The sequence below is a fragment of the Cnephaeus nilssonii genome (genome assembly GCF_951640355.1).
Source record: "Cnephaeus nilssonii genome assembly, chromosome: 16".
Lineage (NCBI taxonomy): Eukaryota > Metazoa > Chordata > Mammalia > Chiroptera > Vespertilionidae > Cnephaeus > Cnephaeus nilssonii.
The window spans coordinates 37,186,346-37,210,103 of record NC_137087.1 but is presented as its reverse complement, the minus strand read 5'-3'; positions in this window follow the sequence as shown (position 1 = coordinate 37,210,103).

Sequence of the window (23,758 nt, the reverse complement as noted above, 5' to 3'; positions counted from 1 at the left end):
GGTGTAAGTTGGTGATCTAGTTTCATTTTTTTTTTTTTTGTATGTATCTGACCAGCTTTCCCAACACCACTTATTGAAGAGACTGTCTTGACTCCATTGTGAAGTTTGACCTTTATAAGAGTCTGGCTGGTCTGATGAATAGGCCACTTCTATTTTGTGGTAATTAGTGTTTGTGGCCAGGAACTTTCTTGATACAGGTATGGTCCTCATCTCTTCTCATGGCCATGGTCATGTGTTCAGAGAGAGCCACACAACTAGTCTAGGCCAGTCACTGCACCTCGGGGGTTGGCATTCAATTAAGACTGCACGATTAAGGTGAGAGAGAAATATTACCCAGAAAAATGATGGCACTAGACTGATACAGGTGGCAAACACCCACTATAGGGAGAAATGTGATAACAACGTGAGAGCCAGGCAAGAGGAAGAGAAGACATTTATGCTAGACCAAGAAATAGGAGGGGCCAGTGTGCAAGTTAATCATTAATTCACCCAACTATTAACAGTGATTACCTTGTGGGGGTGAGGGGTAATTTTGAGGAAACTCTCACTATAAGCCATATAATTATATGGTATTTAAATTTTCTACTACATTGTATATTGTTTTTCAATAAAAAATACTAATTTAAGAAAATAGTGTTTCTCTATGTGTCTAACATCTAATCTAATAATAGACAAATATGCAAATTGACCGCACCTTCGCTACACCCAAGCCACGCCCACCAGCCAAGCCACGCCCACCAACCAATCAGGGCGAATATGCAAATTATCAAAACAAAGATGGCGGCTAATTTGCATATCACGACAGCGTAGAAAGAAGCCAAGAGCTGCAGAAGGGAGCAAAGCTGCAGAGAAGCAAGCAAGCCGGGGGGGGGGGGGGGGAGGAGAAGGGAGGAGCGGAGGCGGGGCCGGGGGAGAAGGAAGTTGAGCAGGCGGGGCCGGGGGAGAAGGGGCGGGGCCGGGGGAGAAGGGAGGAGCAGAGGCGGGGCCAGGGGAGAAGGGAAAAACAGGCGGGCTGGCAGAGAAGGCGGGCCGGGGGAGAAGGGAGGAGCGGAGGCGGGGCCGGGGAGAAGGGAAAAGCGGAGGCGGGGCCAGGGGAGAAGGGAAAAACAGGCGGGCTGGCAGAGAAGGCGGGGCGGGGGAGAAGGGAGGAGCGGAGGCGGGGCCGGGGGAGAAGGGAGGAGCGGAGGCGGGGCCGGGGGAGAAGGGAGGAGCGGAGGCGGGGCCAGGGGAGAAGGGAAAAGCAGGCGGGCTGGCAGAGAAGGTGGGCCGGGGGAGAAGGGAGGAGCGGAGGCGGGGCCAAGGAAGAAGGAAGGAGAGTGGGCTGGCAGAGAAGTTACAAAAGCAGGGGGGCTGGCGGAGATCACGGGGCGGGGGACAAGGGAGGAGAGCAGGCAGGGTGGGGTAGAGTGCAGCAGGAAACCCTATTGCAGGATTTTTCCTGCAACGGGAACGCTAGTTGGGAATATAATGGTGAACAAGACAGATATACCTGCAAAGAACTTACTGCAGGAGGCAAATAGAATTTCTGTAGTGGAACCCAGAGAACTTTATGCTCTTCTGTAGAATAGCTGAGACTCATGAATTTGAGACAGAGGGGTTAAACTGTATAACATGCCTAGTGCAGTGTGCATATGTTTAAAAGAAGTTACACAATAAATCCTCGCTTCCTTTTCTGTTCCTTGTGTTTTCTCAAGTCTTTGGACATTAGTCATTTCTAAATTGAAAACAAAAGAAAACATAAGCAGGTACAATTCAGTACCTGATTGATTCAAACTAGGCAAATGATCTTTTGGAAGATAATGACATTGCTTTAGGCCCTTGACCAAATTCATTACACACACAGAGAGAAGGATTTATGTGCAAGTGGATGGTAGTTTTCCTAAAAAGCTCGAGGACTTGGCAGACAACAAAGGTAGAATGCAGAGAGGTGAAGGTTGTCCTAGGACCAGGCTTCTGTGCCTGAGAGTTGGATTTTTGTTGTGCATTGTTGATTTCGTAGCTTCTCTAGAGACCACACTAAATTTCTCTACACTAATAGTGGCTTTTGCACACACAAAAAAACATTATTAAAGGCAATATCCTAAATGCTCATGCCTAAAAAAATTAAAAAATGAATTCTACAGGATCATGTCTCACTTGCACTTCAGGGTGAGCTGGGTGGCAGGGTGGGGTCACTGTCTGTGTGGAACTTTACAACTAAACTAAAGCGGGAGGAGTTAACCAGCATGAGGCAAGTGCAGAGTGTGGAGGAAAAACCGAAGGCAGCAGGCGAATCCAAGGTTAAAGAGAGAACAGAGATGAGGGTTGTAAGCATCCTGAGGTCAGTGCCATCGAATGGCCAAGGCAGCTAGGTAAGTTCTCAGGGGCTGCGTGGGGCCCCAGAGACTGCCTGGGGTGCGCTTTGAGAAGAGCATTCTCTAGGGGTTCAAAGCTGTGCTGTCCGGTGCAATGCCTGGGAATGAAGAAGGCCTCGGGGCTGGGGAAGATAAGTTTATTTTTATAGAGAAATTTAGCGAGATAATTGAAAAGGAATTGTCAAAATGTCCTGGCTGCAGTGTAGAAACTAGATTGGACTAGAAAAAGGCTAGAGGTGGCTAAGGCAGTCTGAGATCCTCCCTCATACATATTCCTTATAGGAAAGAAAATGTGACCCCTTTTCTCTGCCTTCCAGACTCGAGGACCACAAGAACTTCCCTTTAAGAAAGCCCTGCTGCCTGGCTGGCATGGCTCACTGGTTCAGCATTAACCTATGAACCAGGAGGTCATGGTTCGATTCCAGGTCAGGGCACAGGCCTAGGTTGTGGGCTCAATTCCCAGTGTGGGGTGTGCAGGAGGCAGCTGATAATGATTCTCTCTCATCATTGTTATTTCTATCTCTCTCTCTCCCTCTCCCTTCCTCTCTCAAATAAGTAAAAATATATATAAAAAGAAAGCCATACTTATTTCATATGGCATTTCCATTAGCTGACGGATTTGGGGATTTTTGTTTGGAGAATGCTGGAAGCAGTGTGTTTGCTTTTAAACCATGTGTGCCCAGTTCAAGGACATGCCTAAACATCCCTGTATTTTACTTCTGACATAATAATTCTGTAGCACAAACATTCTTTGGCACCCAATTTGTCATGCCACTATGACAAATGTACTGAAAAGAAAATCTGACCTTTCCTGACCTCTTTCTCTCACAGATATTCTCGCGACACCCCTGACTGGCTCTGTGATAAGGATACATGCTTGTGAGGATTAAATCAGATTGTCTCCATAAAGTATGTTGTGCAGATCCTGGCACATAGTAGATGAATAAATGTTAGCTATTGTTGGCTATAAGCAGCAGTAGCAGCACCAGGATCTTCACCCTTCTGGATGCAAGTGTAGCATGCAAACATCGTGGCAGCGAGAAACTATTTCTTGAGTCCATCCTTTCTCAATGGTAGGCAGTACACAAAGGGGTTGTCTCAGGTTAGGGGGCTGCTCCGTGAAAGCACCCCTGGGACTGGCAAGCTGGAGAACTCTGACAGCGCTGACCTTGTAGTTGTTACGAAGAGTAGGTTATCTTTCATTTCAGGGGCCGAACTGGAGTGGTGCATGGACTTTGAGCTTCTTTAGTCCACAAGTCATTTCCGCCCGCAGAGACATCTCCTGTGCTGTGCCCTCAGTTTGGACCCTCCTGCCACTGCCTCTCCAGATGGCTGGCTCTTTTCATCTGTCAGATGCCCCTTTATCTTACCCTCCTCAGCTAGACCTTTCCAGAAAAACCTCACTTAAATTGCTGTCTACCTTTACTGGATTTCAGGATTCTCTCTGCCAGTTTCATAGCACTTTTCTCAGTTTGCAATTAAATGCTTGTATTGTTTACTTGCTCCCCTGCTGTGGGGCTGGCCACTCACCAACTGAGGCCCAGATGGGCCCCTGCTGTGTTTTCATGTGATGCAGCACCACGTTTGGGAAGAATTCGGGTATGTCACATGGTATGGATTAAGGAACAGGCTTTATAAGGGAAAGGGAAAATTTCAAGGTCAGGATGCATCAAGAAAGAGAAGACATGCTCTGACCGATGTGGCCCAGTTGGTTTGGCATCGTCCCATGCACCCAGGGTCACCGGTTCGATTCCTGGTCAGGGCACATACCCAGGTTATGGGTTTGATCCCCGGTGGGAGGTGTACAGGGCGTAGCCAATCGATGTTTTGCTCTTTCCCTCTTACTCCCTCTTTCTCTCTGTCTCTCTCTGAAAAATCAATGAAATATCTTTACAAAATAATTTAAAAAAGGGAAAGAGCTGACACAAGTCTTCCCATCATCCCACAAAGTGCTGGACCCGCAGGTCTGTGCTGGGGAAGAGGAGCCCTTTCCTGTGATCAGTTTCAGTCTTAGTTCCAACTGCTGTCACCAAGTACTGAGGGGGCTCAGGACATGCTACCCCAAACTGACTATTTTAAGCTGCAGGAGTTTGAAAACAATGGCAGAAGCAGGAAGGTCACTCTGACCTCCCCCCACCTTCTCTCCTGAAGTAGGTCATAAAACCCTCCAGTGAGGATTGTCTTCCTCTAATAGAGGAAAGGAACATCCTTATCCCCAAAGACAAAGGCTGCTGAGAGGCATCTGAACAAACAGTCCTTGCTAAGATCCCCCAGTTTACTACACTTTCCTCATATTCTGCCCCATGACGGGCATTTCTCCACACTGTGCTCTTTGCATCAAACCTCCCCTGAAAGTACCCAGTTAGGAAGGCTCCCATGTTACATAAGTTATATTAAATAAATGTGGATGCTTTTCTCCTGTTAACCCGTGTTTGTCAGTTTAATTTTCAATTCCAGCAGGGACCCTTAAAAGAGTGGAGGGAAACATTTTCCTCCCGTACAGCACTATAGAATGAGTGGCTCATGAGCAACATGAATTTATTTTTTATAGTTCTGGAGGCTGGAAGTCTGAGATCAGGGTGCCAGCATGGTCTAGTTCTGGTGAAAGCACGCTTCTGGGTTGCAGACTACTGACTTTTTAAAAAATGTTTTTATTGATTTTAGAGAGAGAGGAAGAAAGAGGAAGAGAGAGAAACATTGATTTGAGAAACACCTGATTGGCTGCTTTCCGCATACCTCCTACTGGAGATTGAGCCTGCAACCTTAGCCTACAATCCTGACCAGGAATTGAACTGGTGACCTTTGGTGCATGGGATGACACTCAACCAACTGAGCCACACTGGCCAGAGCAGTGGATTGCTGCCTTCTCCTTGTATTCTCACACGGTAGAGATCAGAGAGGTAGCAAGCACTCTCCTGACTTTATAAGGGCCTTAATCCCATTCCCTACCCGTATGGCCCCATCTCATTCTAATTACCTTCCAAAGACCCCACCTCCTAATACTATCACATTGGAGGTAGGGCTTGCTTGGACATTAATTTTGGAGGGATTCAATCCATAACATGTTTCCTTTACAGAGGGCAAAAATGAGAGCAGCCTCCTGAGTGGGGGCATGATCAGATGATTTTGCCACCAGGCAGTCTGGATTTGAGTGTCACCTTTTAAAGGAGTTGTCTAGGAAAGCCAAGTGACCGGGAAAGCCAAGGTCCTGAGGACCTTGAGGCCCAGGGGAGGTTATAGCATCCTCTTCTGGGGAAGGAAGCCCCTGGTTCCACAGGAGCTGAGTTCAGGTACAAGCTATTCTGTGGGAGACTCTCCAGAAATGAGGGTTTCATCTGACTCAAATTCCAGCAACATGTTCTTCTGGGGTGTCCATTAATAAAGATCCTAATTTATACTCTATAGGGGGATTTGCTTGTGGCACAAGCCTGAATATCCATGAAATGACACTTTCTTAGGAACTCATGGTGACCATCTCTTTTATTACTGGGGAACTAGAGGCATCCATGATGATGCAGCAGACTCCCAGAGAGGTAGAGTCTTGAAATATTTAATAAAAAAGTATCTACATTTCACAGAACACAAACAAGAAAAAGGATGTATGGAGGCATCATTTGGTTTCTGAGCATTGCCTGTTTGGACCTTACAATTCACACGACTTCCAAATCCTCTCGGAACAAGAAGGGTTTGTAGATAAAGCATACTTTGCCGAAGGACACCTCAAAAATTGTTCTTATACCACTCATCTCACCCATAGCAAAGATACCTCAGGGCTCATTGGAAACTTGGAGATAAATAGATTGCATCTACCCTCAGCCTAGTCTTTTAATGACAGTAAAACACCAGAGCTTCCCAGAGCCAATGACAGGACACTGCCAAGTTAGCACTTTGGGGGAAAAGAGATAGGGAACCAGGGAACTAGAAAAACTTGGGGTAAAAGTGATTGTGGTGAGGGAAGGAAGTAGAGAGAAGGAAAATGGGGAGTGCATTTAGACAGGGGGAGTGATTTATAAGGAGGCAACAATTCCAGCCAACATGAACGCTAGGAGACAGAAAGAGTCAGGGGTGTTTCATGGACAGCAATGGCCTTAAAAAGAGAAATCAGTAATTTCACCGGGACTCCCTTCAGCTCTTTCGCTGCATATCCTCTTCATTCTTTTTTTTCTGCTCTTCAGTTTTCTTAGACTTCATGGTCTACATGGAGGGGTAGGATTGTCTTGTCATGACTTAGTTTTTGACTAAGCACTTCAAGCCACAGGCAGAGATTGCTGAGCTCCCTTTAACTCACATCCAAATTCCTTAGGGATGATCTGTGACTCATCCATCTTGGGTCAGAGGTCCAATCACATAGGGATGGAGATGTGGCTCATGTAGTAAAAAGTTCCTAGAAGTCCATATTTATGGGTGGGCAACTAGAGGGAGAGAGGATTGGCTCTCATCAAGACCTGGGCATCTACCTCTAGAGGCATCATTTCAGGCATTAGATAGAGAGACCTCCTACAAGGGAGGGAGGGACCTTGATAGGTAAGCTGGTATATTCCCCCAAATCTAGCTGTCTTTATTTATCACCTGTTTTTATAAGTATCAGCCTTTGAGTGCGACTTTCCTAGAGATTTGTAGGAGGAAGCAACCGGAAATGGCTGGCTAGGCTGAAAAATTTTGAGTAGAGACCAGACACCGGTTAAAAACACACACAACAAAAACACTTTGAGGTATGATTGACATACAAAATGCTCTACAAATGTATACAATGCATTCAAATTGATGTATACATGTAATATATACATATTGATGAGTTTAGAGAGAAGTATATATGTGTGAAATATCACATGTATGCCATATACCTATCCATCACCTCCAAAAGTTTCCTCCTGCCCTGTTATTTATTACTATCATTTTGTGATTCGAACACCTAACATAAGATCTACCTTGTTAGTAAATTTGTAAGAATACAATATACAATACAACCTGACAGCAGTTTCTGACATGGATTTCATTTATTGCTTTAAGCAAGTAAATGCATATAAACTTCTCTATGGACCCTCTTTTTTCCTTCCCATTTTACATGACCAAAGAAACATGTTTGAAGATGGTTTGGGTGGAATTAGAGGTGTCTTCCAAGAGACAGTGATTGTTTCTTAAAAGGTTTGAATGTGACCTTTCTCTTGGCCTCATTAACAACTGGCTCAGCCAACCTTGCTAGGTGAATTCTGGGGTTACCTGGGACTTTAATCTCCTGGCCTTAGTACTTTTCTACATAAAAATTTATTTTATAGCCTTTATTCTGTGACATTTGCTTTGGCTATTATCTCCAAAAGTTAAACGATGTCAAAGGGTTTTTGAAAAACACCAGTGTATTGCCCTCACTGACTCATTGTCATGGGAGTACAAAGAGACAACTTCAAAGGCTGCAGCAGGTATTAAGGACAGTGATGTTTGGTGTTTTTTTCCTGAACCCAGGCTGGTGAATCTTAATCAAACTGTTCTTCTTTCTCATAACTTTCACCCAAGTTTCTGAAGTGCCTTTCAAATAATTTATTTTAGAGTTTTTGCTCTGCATTTAGGTCTCTATGGACATCACACATTCAATTCAAAGAGGCACTGTTCATGCCCTCCCCAGGGCAGTCTGAATTCCTCGCCTCATACATTTCCACAACATAGTTTTCTCCACTCCCTTGGCTATTCTTAGGGTTTTCCTTTAGGACCTAAGAACAATGAGGAATTAGGTGGATGTTCTGGCTTGTTGGCTATTTAAGGGGCTAGAGAGTTTCCTGATAGGTTTCTTCTCTAGGAATAAAGACCCAGATGTGATATCCTTTTAGTTTATTCCTTTTAAACCAGGGGTGGGGAACGTCCAGCCCATGGGCTGTATAAGGCCCAAGAAATCATTTGGTCTGGCCCCTGCCAAGGCCTTAGGGGAGAGTTAATTAAATGTTGGACAAAATTATAGCAGGCTGTTTTTTAAGTTGGTAATTTGGTATGGCCCCAGAATGATGTTATAAATATCCAAATGGTCCTTGGCAGAGAAAAGGTTCCCCACTCCTGCAAACATCTGGACTAGGCTACCCCACTTCCTTTCATAGGTGAAAGGGAGATTTATTAGAACAGAAGAAGACATAATAAAAGAGAAATAGGATGTATGTAAATTATAATCAAGGTGATATTTTGACTCACCTGGTGCTCATCTTGTCCTTCCTCGGAGGCTCTTTCCTGCCATTGTGGTCTGGCACTTGCCCTTGGGGTGCAGTCAAAGATAAGATCAGGAGTTGTGTTCCTGCTGGCCAAGGTAAATGTCTTTTTCCCTGACCATGGACTTGTCTGAATAATTTGTGGGGCACTGTTTTACAGTTTCTTTGAGACTGGAAGCTCTTTAGGCACATTATTGACTAGAAAGCTTTGGGCCATGTTTGTCATAAAGGGAAAAGAAATTTTAGTTGCAACATGTTTTGGTCTCAAGCAGGGAAGATGTAATAGAGACACGTGGGTGTTAAAATTGATCATCTCCACATGGCCAGGACATTTCAGAAGGGAGAAATAGATATGGGAGGCTCCTGGAGGCAAGACTACAGATCAAGTAGGCCTAAGGAAGGGTCTCAAGATGCATGGAGTACCCCTCTTTTCAGATTCCTGATTATTTTCTATCATTGATGTTGAACTGGTTTTCCTAGTTTGATCTGGGACAAAGAAGGTTGCAATATGATTATGTTGAGGTGAGGATACAAAAATCAAAAGCTCCCCTTCCAAAAAGATCACTTCATGCTTTTTTAGATACTCTCCATGTCCCTCTTCATTTATACTTCCTTCCCCAAGTTCATGGGGGTCTGTGCTTTCACCCATTTTTATCAAAACTTACTTCCAAGAAAGGATCTTATAAACATGATTATTCTGAAGCCAAAGGTATTACTCCCCCCCAGGATATTTTCCATTCTCTCTAATAAAATGGTAATATGCAAATTAACCATCACTCCGCTACATAAGCCATGCCCACCAGCCAAGCCACGCCCACCAGCCAATCAGGGTGGGTATGCAAATTAACCCCAATCCAAGATGGCTACAGCCACAGAGAGCAAGGTTTCCCAGGTAACAGAGCAAGCCAAGCTTTCCATAGCCGTTGCAGGCCTAAGCCTCCACTCAAGCTACAAAGTTTCAATTATAGAAGGTAAACAAATTCAAACAAATGGCAGCAGAATGGAGCTTGAGAGAGCAGGCCAGGGTTGCCGCCGGCAACAGGGGAAGCAAAGCTTTCCGCACACCCTGGCCGGGCCCACCCGCTTAAGGCTACAAAGTTTCAATTGTAGAAGGTGAATTAACTGCCACAGAGATGGCTGCTGGAGCCCCAGGCTTGGCTCCGCCCCAGGCTACAAAGTTTCAATTGTAGAAGGAAAATAAATTCCAGATACCAGGGCCTCCACTTGGGTTGCCAGGGGGCGTGGCCGGCCTGCAAACCACCACAGGCCCCTCGCTTAGGCCGCCCCACGCCCCAAGGGAACCCCCCACCCTTATCTGTAACACCCTTCAGGGCAAACCAGCTGGCCCCCACCCGTGCACCAGGCCTCTATCCTATCTAATAAAAGAATAATATACAGATTGATCATCACTGCAACACACAATATAGCTGCCCCCATGTGGTCAAAGATCCTGCCCCCATGTGGACACAAGATGGCCACCACAAGATGGCCAGCAGGAGAAGGCAGTTGGGAGGCACCCGGCCTGCAAGGGAGGGCAGTTGAGAGGGACCAGGCTTGCAAGGGAGGGCAGTTGGAGATGATCAACCCTGCAGGAGAGGGCAGTTAGGGGTGACCAGGCTGGCAGAGGAGGAAAGTTGGGGGCAAACAGGCTGGCAGGGGAGCAGTTAAGCATCAACCAGGCTGGCAGCAGAGTGGTTAGGGGGTGATCAGGCTGGCAGGCAGAAGCAGTTAGGGGCAATCAGGAAGGCAGGCAGGCAAGCAGTTGGGAGCCAGCAGTCCTGTATTGTGAGAGGGATGTCCGACTGCCCGTTTAGGCCCGATCCTGGTGGGATCGGGCCTAAACGGGCAGTCGGACATCCCTCCAGGAGTCCCAGATTGGAGAGGGTACAGGCTGGGCTAAGGGACAACCCCCTGCCGTGCACGAATTTCGTGCACCGGGCTTCTAGTTTAATATAAAGACATATTTAAGCCAGAGAACCACAGAACATTCAAGTATCCATATTTCAAGGTTTCTTTCTTTTTTTGCAACCTGTCTTTTTCTGATTTCTGTGTGCCAATAACATCTGCTGTCTAAAGTTTTAGCTAATTTTTTCCTAGCAATTAACTTACTTTTTTTGGTTTTCCTTTTTTTAAAAAAAATTTCATTAGATTGCCACTGAATAATTTAATTAAAACAGCTTATACAAAGTTAGCATTTGAGAGGTGACAAAAGAAGCCTGCTTTTACATAGAAATAATTCCTCCACACAGCTGCTGTCCTGAAGGTACTGAGCTCCTCTTTACATGCCCAGCTCCCTTTCTGTGCCACCATATCCACCTGCTCAGCCTGTGGGAGGGACTCAGCACCTCCTGGGATTGTGAGGTCAATGCCATCTCCCAACTCCAACCCTACCTCCCAGTGGCCTGGGCACTCTGGGTTTCTAAGTAAGGGAATATCAACAGGGCAGTGCTGTTTATAGGTCAGTATTGAACGGTTCCCTCTCCTAGGCACGAGTAGATGGTTCTATGTTGTGTAGATACTAACACCAAAGAGGAGATAGGCATCCAAGATAGAAGGCGCTGACTGATGGCTGGGAAAAGAGAAGTGGAGTAGCCAGATACTAACGGAACGTCAAAGGAATGATAGAATTCTCTGGTAGCTTCCTAAGTTAAATAGAAATCCGTGGTTCTCATCTCTGGTTGTACTACCGAATTATCTGGTGCTTCTTGACATGCTGATCCCTGGACCCTTTGCTCAGGGGTTCTGATTGAATTAGTCTGGGTAGAGGCCTGAGCACCAGTGTTATGAAATGTGCAGCTGGAGTTGAGAAACACAGATCTAGGACCACAGGAGTCTTCAGGACATAGGCAGAAATAACTTTTCAAACTGAGGGGAATAATAATATTCTGTCTCACACTCTATACACTGAGGGGCCAGATTATTATGATCTCTGAATGCATAATAATCTGGCCACTCAGTGTAAATCTGGACTCTGCCTCTCAAAGGAGGGGGAGGTTCCTATAACCTGGTTTAATATAAGACTTTTAGGTAATGCTAACTCAGGTGGTCCCTGGACTTTACCTTGAAAAATAGTCTATAATGAGAGAAGAGAGCATCTCCTTTCTGCACATTCATTGGTTATGATGAACAGGTTATTTTGTTTCAGCCTCACAGTGACCCTGTGAGGTAAGCAATATTATCTCATTTTACAGTTAAGAATCTCGGGTAAAGGAAGTTAAATAAGTTGTCCAAGAACACAGAGCTAGTGAACAGCAAAGCCTGACACCACGCATGAGTGTTTAGTTGAAGTGCTAGGGACAAGGGAAGCTTAACCACAGGTTCCTTTTCCTAAGCTTTTCCATGCTTCCTGTTGGCACACCAGCTGACCTGCAAGTGTCATTAGCTCTTGGTTCAAGGAGGAAGCAGAAAGGAACAGAGTGGTTGACATACCTGGCCCAGGAAGGGAGAGGTTCTGGGGACATGTTATGATCAGAAGGCTGCCTCATTGCCACAGATTCTAAGGAACTGTAAAGTCAGCCAGCCTTACTTGGAAGAAAAAGACAACACTTTTAGAGCAAATTAGGAATCACTGTTTTATTTTGTGTTGCTTACTTGGTATTTGTCAGATGTTAATCCTTGTTGTACTGACAAGGGAATATGCTCTGTACCAGTAGAGAGGATCTGAAAGCTCCATAAACACACATTTGTGACTATAAATGCACCAGGAGAAGGGCAGCGTCCTCAGAGCAGTGAAAGTTTTATGAATAGGGAAGTGGCGTGAACCAAGGGGAGTGATCTCATCTTGGCTGCGTCTGACTTCTGAGCAGGAGAGAAGCCCACTTCCTGTTAGTCATGTCTTCTCCTTCCCTCATCAGACGGAAACATTTTCCCAGAGGTGTGGTTCAAGGTTCTCTGTATTCTGGTCTCTATCTTCCTCTGCTTGCTTGATAGTCCCACTTGGATGCTTCAGAGTCAACTAAACTTGTTCATCTTCTGGCACATTCACCATGTTGGAGACTGACTCCGTTGCTCCCAGTAGAATCAGAGGAGCCCACTTTGGCATCTCCCTTTCTCACCCCATAACTAACCCAGCACCAGGATCTGGGGCTGTTTCCTCATAAGTTTTTCTTGCATCTGTCTACTCTCCACCCTCATGTCATCACATTCATTATAACTGACATTACTCACCTGCACCAGACAATAGCCCTCCCTCTCACTCCTCACACTGCTTTTCCTACATCCATGCATAACCCTCTTAAGCGTTCTTCCCAGTGTCAGACGAGTGAGCTGTTATTTTAAACCAGTGGATGTTGTTTGTAAAATTGTTTTTATACTGAAGATTAAAACCTCTGATTTGGCATCTCAGCCTTGGCCCCTACCCACTGCTGCAGCCTTAACCCCCTGCTCTCTCCAGCTTGATTCCGCAATCCCATTCACATTCATCCCGGGACAGGGATCTCCTTTGTTTCCCTTCATATCAGTTTGTCCTTCTGGGCCATAGTACCAGTCTTCACCCTACTGGGACTCCACTTGGCCTATTCCCCATCCTTCGGATCTCTCCTCAAAAATCATTTCCATGGAGCTCCTTTCGGGCCCTTCCCAATGGAGCTTGAGTCCTCTAGCAGTGCTCCCCGGCTTCCTGCATACACCTTCCAACTGCTTCTAGGAGCATGCCACGCCAGGGCAGGGTCACAGCCTGCTTTGTCCATGCTATGTCCCCTCTAATAACTGAAGTGCACAGCACCTATCAGGACTCAACAAGTATTTGTAAGTGAAGAAATCAAGGAGTAATAAATGATGAACATCACAACACTCACCCACCCCCCATTCTTACATAACCACTTTTGTATTTCCTGCAGCTGGACTAAGGAAGACTCCAGCCCTTCACGCCTTGAAATCTTCAGTTGCTCAACTCACACTTAATATGACACCTGGCTAGAATATGAGAAGGCTATGATTGTTCACAAAACACTCTCTATTTTATCCCATTTGTCCCATTTGTGCAGTGGGTAGGGCCACTATTATTTTCTTTGTCTACAGAAGAAGAACCGGAGCTCAGTGAAGTTGACTGATTTTCACAAGGTCAGAGAGATGAGGCATAAAAGGGAACAGAGTCCTCATTATCTGAATTCCATGTAGCACAAATGATAACATTAGTAATAATAACAGCTAACTTATTGAGTGTTGAAAATATTTTAGATGGGGTGCTCAGGGATTTATATAAACCCTCTTACATGTACCCTAAAACTCTTATGAAGTAGTGCAATTGATGCCTTACTTTTACAGATGGGGAAGTTGAGCCTTCAAGAGATTCAATAACCTACTGTAAGTGACAGATGCAGAGATAAAACCTAGGCACTCTGGCACCAGCTCTCTGCTCCCAACAACCTGCTATTCTGCCTCAGGGAACTAAAGGGATCTGCATGCCTGTGAGCATCAAAGCCCAATAATACACAAACAGAAGCTTGTAGCAAAGAAAGTAAGGGTTTATTTTTAGGAAGTGGTCCACTCCTGGAGACAGATGAGCTAGTGCTCAAAGACCTCGCTTCCTCATGGCTTCCAGGAGATGGGTTAGAAAGGGGAAAATTATTAATCATGGTGACTAAGGGAGGTTAGGCTAATGGTCAGCATCTCGGTTTCTATTGATTGGTCAGTGCTAGGGTAGGGGGTAGTTGATCAGTGCATCTGGCCCTGACGTCAGCCATGGTGTTGCTTTGTCTAGTTTTGCCCAATTTTCTGGCCTGGAGCTGAAACACAACCAAGACCTAGATGTCATCTTTAGTTTGATTGAACCTCTGTCTCTGGGGTCAGCAACCTGAGGCTATGTTCCTATAATTATTTGATGCTGATCAGAACCTCATTGTCCTGAGGGCTTAAGGATTGAGGGAGTGGTCCTGCATGGGAGAAGGAGGCAGATGAGTTCGGTGCTGCAGGAGGCCAGTTTGAAAAGAAAGAAGGGAGGAAAGGTCATGGTAAAGAAAGTGGGACAGAGATTTTGCTTGGGCAATGGGTGCACAATATAGTGTGCAGATGATGTTTTATTGAGTTGTACACTTGAAAACTGTATGGTTTTGTGGACTAATGTCACCCCAATAAATTCAATTAAAAATGACATTTCTATGTAGTTATACTGATTTCCCAGACACTATTTTCATCATGTGAAAAAACAACAACAAATCTTCAATTAAAAAAAGAGCAGTGTATCTTTCCTTTTTGCTGTTCATTAGTCTTCCTTTGTGGTCCCCTTTTCCTTTGTGCCACACCCCTTCCTGTTTTTTCCTGGGAATGCAGTGAATTTTTCATGCAAAGCAGTAAATTGGTTGCTGCACCAGCAACAACAAAAAATAAAAATGCTCTTACTGTGCTGAAGAGTACCTCTGAAATCTGTCTATGTATTTTTCTTGTTGAAAATATGATGTTCTTTTTTTTTTTTTTTAAGATCAGTTTGTCTGTATTCCAATCTTTAGTGAGATAAACTGCCAACAATAATATTACTTATTCTGGGTTAAAGCCATCCAAGTCATTCAGGTAAACTAATTAGTGGAGTGGAAAATGTTTTGAATTGAAATTCAGGAGACTTCACTTTTAGGCCCTGCTTTTTTATTTAGCTGTGTGACATGCAGCAAGTCACTTAACCTCTCTGAACCCAAGTCTCTGCATTTATAAAATGAGATAATAGCTTTGCCTTGTGAAGTGTCATCTTGAATCGTGAAGCATCTTTCTATCCATAAGTGAATTATTGTGTTGTACTTTCTTCTTTTAGGAAAAGGAAAGACCTCAAAATAGAACGTTTTCATTACTACTTTCAAGGGGAATGGTAAAGAAACAGCCTTGTCTACCTAGTTAGACAGCTGGTGCCATTGAACTCATTGAGTAAATTTTCCAAATGGCCAGTGTGTGATAAGCTCAGGGCAGGAGAGGTGGGGGAAAAGAAGAAGGGAAGAGGAAATTTCTCTTCTTTAGACTTTGCGTTGAGCATACTGGCATGGCAAGAGTGAGGGGCTCCATAAAGCTTATTATTTTCCTTTCTCAACAATCCTTAGGGAGAGGAAATTGATTTCTTTCCCCCTATGTTCAACTCAAATTTATTGACAATGCCTGCCAGGAACAGTTGGTCAAGGCCTTGTCAGGGCTCCCTGGGAAACAGGCCAGCAGGAATCTGCAAGCTTGGGAGGGCAGGTGGCCCCACTTACCACACATTTGCCATCCTTTCTGTAGGCCAAAGTTACAACAATGGGGGAAGATGTCCAGAGTAAGGGGGTTTAGAAATCTCAGCTTGGGGACTCTCTAATACAAAGCATCAGGGTTGAAAGCTGGCTTTTGCATGGTTAGAAGCAAAAGTTATCATTAATTAATTCATAAAGCATACTCACCAGCTGATATTAGGTATAGCAGTTTATAGAACAGGCCCTATTCTTCACGATTATTTCTGTGTCTGCCTTTCACTGGCTTTGGAACTTAGAAGTACGGAAGACCTTTGGAGGTACCTTTGAACTGTGAGAGGATATTAAACATGTGCTCCTTTGGCAATCTTCATGATATTCCTGCCTGGGAACAGGCAGGAAAGGTCTTTAGGATGGAGAAGTATTGGTTGCTAAATTCCCCAGTGCATTAGCACAGATTTATTTTCAATTTACATTAGTTCATGGGTCAGTATGATGGTTAGCTTCACTGGTAATTGACAATTTTTCTGGATATTTCCATTCTACACCTAATACTATGAGTCTATCTCGCTCTAGGTCTAAAATGAAGGTATGGTAGTTTGGACCTTGCTGACTAGATTCACATTACTCTAACATCTGCTGCGCCTTTACTAACGTTCTGGGCCTTTCCATATACATTAGCTCATTAAAACTGTCTCATGTCATCCTGCAAGGTACTTGTTACTATTTTCCTCTTCTTACTGAGAAAACTGGGGCTTAGAGGGGTTAGCTAACTTGCCTAAGTTATACAACTAATGACTAGTTGATGGGGCTTATGCCCAAGTGCTCTCAGATTAATTCCCATGCTCTCTTCTTAAGCCATAACTGCCCAGTGGGCGATTATGCTGAACTTGTCAGAATGACTTATGCAATTTAACTTAGTGGATCAGAGGATGGGGGACCTTTTGAGTTTTCACCCAAGTTTCTTTCTCAGGACTTGTTCACTGAGTTTATGACTACCAGGTGCCCTTGAAGTTGTCAACTTCTAGAGCCTGCATGTTTCCTGGCGCATCTAACATGCTGTTTTTGTGACAAATTATTTAATAACAGTCTACCACATAGCTACTCAAGCAATGTATTGAGCACTGAGGATTGAGAAGTGAACAAAAGACAAAATCCAGGCCCTCATGAAGCTTTTTTTTTCTACTGTAGGAGACAGGAAATAAAGAGCATCAGGTCAGATAGTGATAATCCCTCTGAGGATAAACAAAAGAAGAAATGAGGATAACAAATGATGGGGATACCATGTTAGATGGAGAGAATAGGGGAGTCTCATGGAAGAGGTGACATTTGAGCCTAAGTTTGAGTAATATGATCAGTGAGCTCATGTTATCGAGAGAATAAAGTATTGTTGAGCTCTATATCATCTTACAGCTACCTGTAAAGAAAGTATCAGAGGAAACAGGCAGTGCAAAGGCTCTGTGGTAGAAATATACTAGATGTGCTCATAGAAAAGCAAAAACCTGAGGTGGAGAAGAGGGGAAGGAAACAAGATAGGAGTGGTATCTGGAAATAGTGAACACAACCCAATAAGACTTTTAGACTATGGTAGGGGCTTTGGATTTTTAGTGTGATGGGAATCCATTAGAGGTGTTTGAGCTGGGATGTGATATACTCTGTCATGAAAGGCTTTGCCAGACTGTGGGGTGGGGGGACAGTGAAGGCAGACAGGCCCAAGAAGACCAAGTTAGGTATGTTGGTGGACTTGGATGATGAGAAGTGACTGAGTTTAAAAAATGTATTTTGAAGGCAGACCAGATAGGATTTGTGTGTGAATTAGATGCTGGGGATTAACAATGTTCGTTCACTCAGTCTGGCTCCAGGCCAACACTCTCATCTATGAAATTGGAATTGGTGGCTATAACCCTGGGAACTGACTCAAGAGGTAAACACAATAGTATTCACTCATTCTCAGCCTCACACCTTCTTTATCCTGGGCTATTGGATCCTTTCATTGTTGAGGGCATCTCCTCCAGGTCAGGGTAACTCTGATACTGGGTCTTCTGTTATGTATTACTATCTCCCTCCTTATATGCAGAAGCTGTGATTATTGAGCTCTATATAATCTGTTTACTGCCCTCAGGGAGCTCTTAATCCAATGAGAGAGGCTATATTACAAGATGGAGTGAAAAAATAGCTATAATAGATGTAAAGAATGTTCTGAGGAAATAGAGATATGATTGATTGATTCTAACTTTGGTTTGACAGGTGGCATGGCAAGGGATCTGAGCTTTCAAAGAGACCCTCTAGTTTCATGTTCGTGTCTGTTCATGGTCAATTTCCACATTCCTTGCCCTTTCTCCCTCTGTAGCTATTGGCTCCCTTTATTTATTGTTCCATAAGTGAATAATCCTTCTTTTTCCATTAAGAGGCGGGGGTGGAGGAAGTGTGCATTTATCTCAGTGACTAAGACTGCATGCGAAATTAGAATGGAGACACAAGGCTATTTTTTTGTCCTGTGGTCATAATCATCAGGTCTCACAGTGGACCTTTATTGCCTAGTGATCCATCAAAGCCAGCACGGGGAGGGAGCCTATTAGGACTTTATAACATGAACCTTGTAAAATCCCCTAACCCAAGAAGCTTTGGCTTTGGAGCCTATACAAGGCTTTGCTAAACCTTACTCTGTGGGCTGCCTTATAGATTTCTGGCTTGCTAGGGAAAAGCATTTCCCGTCAATACTCATCTCAGACTGAGGTAAGTTCCCTGTTCGGTTCTGTCCTGCAGGGCTCTCTTTGCCTGATTCATTGTTTTCTCAGGCTTGACCAAGCAATTCTTTTGTAACGCAGGTACAGACATCTCAGGACTAAAGGCCTAAGGTTCCGGATGCTTTCAAGGCTCAGAGAGAGTCTCACGCTGAAACTATTGTAGATCCGTTTCCAATGTCAGTGCTTCATGCAGGGTATGAATGTGCTGCTATTTTATCAAGTGCCATTAGCTAGTGTTGATACGAGACATTTAGTTTTGGAAAAGAGCACGGGCTTTCCTTGGAGCACTTGTCAACTAACTTTATTGTGAGTTGTATACACGTGCTATCTCCCCTACTGGACTCTAAGTTCCTGAAGAACACAGAGTGTGTCTTGGTTGTTTTTTTTTTTTTTTCCTTCCAGGCTTAGAATAGTGATGAGCAGATCATGCTTCAGATGGAATCTTTGTCAAGTTGTTTAACTCCTCTGTGCCTCAGTTCCTTCAGAAATGAAACAGAAAACATATAGGTTGCAAAGTTGTTGGGAATCTTAAAGCAAAATGAGACATTTATAAAAGCACTTCTAGTGCTGTGCCTGAATTCACAGCAAACACTCAATTAACAGGACTTATATTGTAGTATGATAAGTGCTCGATAACTTCTTGTGAAATGAATGGCGGCTGTTGAAGTCTAAAGGTCTGTTGTAGTAAACCAGGTTCTATGACCAGCAGGGAGAGCAAAGCAAGTGCTATTTGCCCTCATCCCAGGCCTGCTCCTTTTTACTAGGTAAGGGCTGGGGCTGTGCTTGGTGAAAGTGTCAGGGTTTCTTTGGGTGTGCCCTAAAAGACCAGGTCAGTAGCCTGAGAGAGGCATTTGTCAAATGTTGAGGAATGCCTTTCTAGTAACATGAGAAACGGTAAAAGCTGGAACTAGACTAATGTTTGGGCTCCTTGTCTTGGGATGCCTTGTCTCATCAGCCCAAGTCATGGCATGGAATAGAATAGTGTCAATCCATTCCCGTATCACTTACTTGTACCTTTTCTTTTATGTGACTTTTGGTTGATGAGTAATATCTAATGACAGGGCATGAGCTGCCACGAGCAACCATGCCGAGTAGACATATTTGCTCTGGTATGAAGGTTTGAGTTGTCTTTAGGGTAGACTGCCAGTGACTTCAGGGTGGGAGTGGGGAATTCTGGATCAAAAATAAACCAAGTCCTATAGTTGCCTCTCTAGGGCACTGAGGTACCACACACATTTCAGGTATGTGTCGGTATCTGCCTTTCATGAACAGGGTCAGAACCCGAGTTCCCAGACAGCTCCTCAGATCAGTCTTACCTTTGGCACAATCTAATTGGAAATAAAGATGACTCCCAGTTGTAGAGTTCTTGCTATATACCTTATTTTGTCTAATCCACACTGAAAGCCTGAAAGTATTATCTCCTTTATCCACATGAAAGAACAGAGATCCAAGTGCCTTCCCCACAGTCATCGGATAGAAAGTATTTAAACTGAATCTTTTAAACCCCAACTATAACACTCACCTCCCAGTAGGCCTGCCATTTATTGGAAAGTGAGCTTGCAGTATTACATGAGAATCATTTTAGCTTATTACTAGACTACTGAGCCTATTCCAGACCTTTGACCATTCTCTGGTCATAAATTTAATAGTTTTTGTTAATAAAAGAAAATATATCAATAATTTTATAACAGCAGTTTTCTAGGACTCTTCTGGTAACCCAACAATATTTTTCTCTTTTGTACTATGCAATACAGAAATATTCTCTAGTTGATACAGGTACATGTAGAAATATTTTTACAATCCAATGTCTTTCACCCATTTTGAGCTATGGTATAATATATGTATATGCAAACATGGATTGTCCTTCAAAGCATTCATTGTAGGAGGTCAAATATTTATTTTAACCTATCCTCATTGATCTCTCACTTTGGAAATTATTTTCAGACCTAGTTAACAAGCTATGAAAGAAAAGCTGTCTCATTTAAAAATATTTTATTATATTATTGAGATTTCAAATATATGTGTAACATTCACTAAATTAAAGATCTGTTGCCCAGCTCATTTATATTCAAGATCATATGCTTTAAAGATGATGTGGGAAATAGAGACCTGTTCATTAAGATTTCTCCATTTACTACATATGCCATGCTTAATTGAAAATTGAAAATATTTTTATCCATTAAAACTCATCCACCTTCATTTTGGATGACATTGTCAAGGGTGTTTCATCTTCAGACATGTCTAAAAATATAGTTTAATTAGACCCAATATGGAAATCTTTAATGTGTACCACTGCTTATGAGCAATGCTCCTAATGCTACTTTTGCTTTTTATAATCATTAGTATTAGCTTAACTATATTTGCTAAAAGGTACACACTTGAATATACATGGTTTTTCTCACAATTTCAGTTCTTAAATTATTGAGAGAAATTTTTTCTTTCTTTTTCTTTTTCTTTTTTTTCTAAAGACGAGATAGACAACTGTCCAGGATATTATCCAGAAAGGGGCACTAAATGTGTTGAAAAATGTGAGCTTTGGAGTCAGAACACTTAACTTAAGTTCTGACTCCAACACTTATAGCTAGTTACCCATCTTCACAGGGCATACTTGAACTCTTTATGCCTCAATATCTTCATCTGTTTTCTAGTCTCTATTTTGCTACTGAGAACTCTGCTATTAGTTTATTCCTTTGCTGGGTAATCTGTCTTTTTCTCTTCTGGCACTGTTTAAGTTTTTGTTTTCATTATCTTTGATATTCTGCAATTTTTCTATGATGGTGTATGTAAATGAAGATTTTTTAAAAATTTTGCTCAGTTACTTCTGGTGCTGATTAAATCTGAGATGTCATGTATTTTATTAATTTTGAAAATTTCAAAGCCATTACCTCTTTAAATATTGCTCTATTTTATTCTCATTTCCTAGTATTCCAAATAGACATATGTTAGACCCTCTCCTTTTCTTCAATCTTTCAACATTTCTCACAATTCCATCACTTTATTAATCAGTGATACATCTTGGGTTATTTCTTCAGCTCTGTCTTTGTTAATTGATTCTCCCATTGACTATATTAAATTTGTTTTTTTTAACCCATTGGATTTTAAATATAAATAAATGTATTTTTCATTTCCAGATGACTAAATGAATAGCTAAGTAATTCAAAAAAAATGTCATCAACCTATATATACTATTTCTTTTAAAAGATAAAAAGTACTGAATTTAACTAAACTTCGAATTAGTACTTCATCAATGGAAAGTATCGTAAGTCCTGAAAGAAAACACACACACACACACACACACACACACACACACACATGCAAAAAGACACAAAACACAACTCTAGCCAGTTTGTCTCAGTGGATAGAGCATCGACCTGTGAACCAAAGGGTCTCAGGTTTGATTCTGGTCAAGGTCACATATGTAGATTGCAGGTTATTCCCCAGCCCAGGCCCAGGTTGGGGCCGTGTACAGGAGGCAACCAATCCATGCGTTTCTCTCACATTGATATTTCTCTGTCTTTTCCTCTCTCTTCCACTCTCTCTAAAAATCAATGGAAAAATATCCTCGGGTAAGGATTTAAAAAACACAATGGATTAAGAAGAACTTTACAAGATTAAAGTCACACATATACATATAAATGTATATATTGTTTACATATTTTATTTTATATATATTTTTCTTTTTTAAAAGATTTTTTATTGTTTAAAAGTATTACATATATTAGTACATAGATCTCATTTTTTCCCCATTAACCTTCCCCCAGCCTCCCCTACCCCCTGTCACATGCCCTCATCCCACTCGCCCCCCAGTGTCTTGTGTCCATTGGTGTGCTTATATGCATGCATACAAGTCCTTTGATTGATCTATTTCCCTCCCTCTCCAACACTCCCCAGCCTTCCCGCTGTAATTTGACAGTCTGTTCGGTGCTTTACTGCCTCTGTATCTATCTTTTTATTCATCAGGTTATAATATTCTTTAGTTTCCATAAATGAGTGAGATCATGTATTTTTCTTTCATTGCCTGGCTTATTTCACTTAACATAATGCTCTCCAGGTCCATCCTTGCTGCTGCAAACGGTAAGAATTCCTTCTTTTTTACCGCAGCGTAGTATTCCATTGTGTAGATGTACCATAGTTTTCTAATCCACTCATCTACTGATGGGTATTTAGGCTGTTTCCAAATCTTAGCTATGGTGAATTGTGCTTCTATGAATGTAGGGGTGCATATATCCTTTCTGATTGGTGTTTCTAGTTTCTTGGGATTTATTCCTAGAAGTGGGATTACTGGGTCAAATGGGAGCTCCATTTTTAGTTTTTTTGAGGAAACTCCATACTGTTATGCACAGTGGCTGCACCAGTCTGCATTCCCATCAGCAGTGCACGAGGGTTCCTTTTTATTTTATATTTTAAAGTGTATATTTAAAAATATGTTTTTAACTTTTCTCCCAAATTACACTTAAGGGAGCCTTTTCTATCTTCTATCCCACTAAGAGTTTTAAAGTTTGGATTGAAGAAAGCTACTACAGTGTTAACCACTGGAGGCCAACAGATTGATTTTGTATTGACAACGAAAAGTGTGCAAGACAGGGAAGATGTGCCCATGAGCACGTGCCACCACCGCTGGATTCCAATATTCCTGCTTCTGTGATTCACAGGGACATAGGTCAGTCACTCAGAGTGTCCACACCATGTGTGACAATTGTCAGTCCTGACTTCACAATACATCAGAGATGGCTTATACTTATTTGCATATAAAATCCTAGGGAAAAAGAAAATTAAGGAAAGAATTCTTTCATCCCTCTAATCCTCTTTCATGGTTCAAGATTTGCTAACCATCCAGACAGAGGTAGGTTTTCCTCAGTGTGGTTACCCATCGCTTTCTTTGGGGGTTCACAGTCAAGGACTACAGTCTGTCAATGAAAGCTGGTGGGCTGGTGGAGCAATAATGGGAGACCTAGCCTGCATTCACTGAGTCTGTACAAAGAGGAGACCTGAAGAATTGCAGTAGTTTCTCATGTTAAGACTTAGACTGCTCGTGCCTTATAGAGAAGCTCGTACTAGATGGTTCTTCTCATCAGGACTGACACACCTATCCTCCAGTGCTGGAAATTTCAGCTTCCAATGGATCATAACCCCACCTTTCACTAAAATTGTTCTCAGCTACAGAGAACTGTCCCACCCAAGGTACACCCCCTGGAACAGGTGGCCTGTGATCAATGGCTGACTGGAGCAGGACACAAAGGCCCAGACCCAAGGCTTAATTTGGGATAACTCAGAAGGGTTATCCCAGGTCCAGAGCTCCCTGTAGGATTGAATGAGGTTCAGTTGCA